Raw genomic sequence first — 4,217 nt, 5'->3', positions numbered from 1 at the left:
TCTCAATGCTAGTGCTATAAATTTGGCCTTTACAAAACATATTACAAATGCTCTCATAAAAGCTAGAGAAGAGAAACTAAAACTTGAAACCTCTATTCCTAGGAAGTTAGAAGATGGTTGGGAGCCCATCATTAAGATGAGGGTCAATGATTTTGATTGTAATGATTTATGTGATCTTGGTGCAAGTATTTCTGTTATGCCTAAGAAAATTTATGATATGCTTGACTTGCCACCATTGAAGAATTGTTATTTGGATGTTAGTCTTGTTGATAATGCTATAAAGAAACCTTTGGGGAGGATTGATAATGTTCGTATTATGGTTAAAAATAACCTTGTCCCCGTTGATTTTGTTGTCTTGGATATTTAATGCAATGCATCTTGCCCCATTATATTGGGAAGACCTTTTCTTCGAACTGTTGGTGCCACCATTGATATGAAGGAAGGTAATATTAAATATCAATTTCCTCTCAACAAAGGTATGGAACACTTCCCTAGAAATACAATGAAGTTACCTTATGATTCTATTATTAGAACAACTTATGATGTTGATGCTTCGTCTCTTGATGTTACTTGATACACACTTTCTGCGCCTAGCTGAAAGCGTTAAAGAAAAGCGCTTATGGGAGACAACCCATTATTTTACTTGTGCACTTTATTTTATATTTGAGTCTTGGAAGTTGTTTACTACTGTAGCAACCTCTCCTTATCTTTATTTTATTGCATTGTTGTGCCAAGTAAAGTCTTTGATAGTAAAGTCAATACTAGATTTGGATTACTGCGCAGAAACAGATTTCTTGCTGTCACGAATTTCGACCTGCCTTTCTGTAGGTAACTCAGAAAAATCTTCCAATTTACGTGCGTGATCCTCAGATATGTACGCAACTTTCATTCAATTTGGGCATTTTCATCTAAGCAAGTCTGGTGCCTCAATAAAATCCGTCTTTACGGACTATTCTGTTTTGACAGATTCTGCCTTTTATTTCGCATTGCCTGTTTTGCTATGTTTGATGGATTTCTTTGTTCCATTAACTTTCAGTAGCTTTGTGCAATGTCCAGAAGTGTTAAGAATTATTATGTCACCTCTGAATATATGAATTATGCACTGACCCTCTAATGAGTTTGTTTCGAGTTTGGTGTGGAGGAAGTTTTCAAGGGTCAAGAGAGGAGGATGATACAATATGATCAAGAAGAGTGAAAAGTCAAAGCTTGGGCATGCCCCCGTGGTTCATCCCTGCATATTTTAAGAAGACTCAAGCGTCTAATCTTGGGGATGCCCAAGACATCACTTCTTCATCGACAACTTATCAGGTTCCTCTAGTGAAACTATATTTTTATTCCATCACATCTTATGTGCTTTACTTGGAGCGTCTGTTTGTTTTTGTTTTTGTTTTTGTTTTTGTTTGAATAAAATCGGATCCTAGCATTCTTTGTTTGGGAGAGAGACATGCTCCGCTGTTTCGTATGAACACATATGTTCTTAGCTTCATCTTTAATGTTCATTGCGAAAGTTGGACTATTTCATTCATTGTTATATGGTTGGAAACGGAAAATGCCGCATGTGGTAAATGGTTTAATGTCTTGAATAATGTGATACTTGGCAATTGTTGAGCTCATATAGATCTTGTTTAAGCTCTTGCATCATGTACCTTGTACTCATTAATGAATAACTACATAGAGCTTGTTAAAATTTGGTTTGCATGATTGATCTCTAGAGTCTAGATATTTTCTGGTTAAGGTGTTTGAACAACAAGGAGACAATGTAAAGTCTTATAATAGTTACAATATGTTCATATGTGAGCTTTGCTGCATCTTTTATACTTGAGTTTGCTTCAAACAACCTTGCTAGCCTAGCCTTGTATTGAGAGGAATTCTTCTCATGCATCCAAATCCTTGAGCCAACTACTATGCCATTTGTGTCCACCATACCTACCTACCACATGGTATTTCTCCGCCATTCCAAAGTAAATTACTTGAGTGCTACCTTTAAAATTTCTATTCTTTGTCTTTACAATATATAGCTCATGGGACAAATAGCCTTAAAAACTATTGTGGTGAAGAATATGTACTTATGTGTCTTATTTCTTAATAAGTTGCTTGTTGAGCGGTAACCATGTTTCTGGGGACGCCATCAACTTTTACCTTTGTTGAATATCATGTGAGTTGCTATGCATGTTCGTCTTGTCTGAAGTAAGGGAGATTTTCATGATCAAATGGTTTGAGTATGCATAATGTTAGAGAAGAACATTGGGCCGCTAACTAAAGTCATGATTCATGGTGGAAGTTTCAGTTTGGACAACTAATCCTCAATCTCTTATGAGAATATTAACTGTTGTTGAATGCTTATGCATTAAAGAGGAGTCCATTATCTGTTGTCTATGTTGTCCCGGTATGGATGTCTAAGTTGAGAATAATCAAAAGCGAGAAATCCAATGAGAGCTTTCTCCTTAGACCTTTGTATAGGCGACATAGAGGTACCCCTTTGTGACACTTGGTTGAAACATATGCTATGCAATGATAATCCGTGTTAATCCAAGCTAATTAGGACAAGGTGCAAGCACTATTGGTATACTATGCATGAGGCTTGCAACTTATAAGATATCTTATACATAACACATATGCTTTATTACTACCGTTGACAAAATTGTTTCTTGTTTTCAAAATAAAAAGCTCTAGCACAAAAATAGTAATCAATGCTTCCCTCTGCGAAGGGCCTATCTTTTACTTTATTGTTGAGTCAGTTTGCCTATTCTTTCTATCCCAGAAGCAAACACTTGTATCAACTGTGTGCATTGATTCTTACATGTTTACTTATTGCACTTGTTATATTACTTTGTGTTGACAATTATCCATGAGATATATATGTTGAAGTTGAAAGCAACCGCTGAAACTTAATCTTCCTTTGTGTTGCTTCAATGCCTTTACTTTGAATTTATTGCTTTATGAGTAACTCTTATGCAAGTCTTATTGATGCTTGTCTTGAAAGTATTATTCATGAAAAGTCTTTGCTATATGATTCATTTGTTTACTCATTATCTTCATCATTGCTTCGAATCGCTGCATTCATTTCATATGCTTTACAATAGTATGATCAAGATTATGATAGCATGTCACTTCAGAAATTATATTTGTTATCGTTTACCTACTCGAGGGTGAGTAGGAACTAAGATTGGGGATGCTTGATACGTCCCAAACGTATCTATAATTTCTTATGTTCCATGCTACTTTTATGATGATACTCACATGTTTTATACACATTATATGTCATATTTATGCATTTTCCGGCACTAACCTATTGACGAGATGCCGAAGAGCCAGTTGTTGTTTTCTGCTGTTTTTTGTTTCAGAAATCCTAGTAAGGAAATATTCTCGGAATTGGACGAAATCAACGCCCAGGGGCCTATTTTTACACGAAGCTTCCAGAAGACCGGAGGACTTATGAAGTGGGGCCACGAGGCGCCGCCACAACAGGGCGGCGCGGCCAGCAAGGGGCCCGCGCGACCCTGTTGTGTGGGGCCCCCGTGGCGCCTCTTGACCTGCCCTTCCGCCTACTTAAAGCCTCCGTCGCTGTTATCCCCAGATTTTAGCCAAATCAGGAGATGGGCCGTAATTGAGATGGGCTTGAAGAAGATACACGTGGAGAATATCTGAAGCGGCCTTGCACGAGAGTTTGGGCTAAATTGCCCGTGTATCTGTATATTATTAGATCGTATCTAGAATTAAAAGATAGAGTTTGGCTCGTACACGGTCAGGTGTACTTCCGAATTAGAAAGTCCCTTGGACTATAAATATGTACCTAGGGTTATTGAGAAAGGAGGACAATCACGTCCACAACAAACACAAACCAGGCGCATCGCCACCCCTTATTTCGAGGGTTTCTTCCGGGTAAGCATCATGCTGCCTAGATCGCATCTTGCGATCTAGGCAGTATACATTTATTCGTTACCTTGTGTTACTCGTGCTGAAGCGTTGTTGATGGCGAGTAACACTATTTATCGTAGATGTTTTGGGGCTTGCATTGATGCTTTTCTTATTCATATTTGCTTAGCAATGCCGTCCCTCGACATCTAGCTGCCCTTGTGTAAGGGCAACACCTTGCTTGTTCGTTACTTAGTAGATCCGATCTGTTATAGTTGCTCCTTGTTCCAAGGATTAGTTTAATATCTGCATGATTAGGCCTTATGCTGGGGTTGGACGATCCGGTAGTGCGTGAGGTGTTG

The sequence above is a fragment of the Lolium perenne genome, chromosome 6, assembly GCF_019359855.2.
Source record: "Lolium perenne isolate Kyuss_39 chromosome 6, Kyuss_2.0, whole genome shotgun sequence".
Lineage (NCBI taxonomy): Eukaryota > Viridiplantae > Streptophyta > Magnoliopsida > Poales > Poaceae > Lolium > Lolium perenne.
This window is presented reverse-complemented; position numbering follows the sequence as displayed.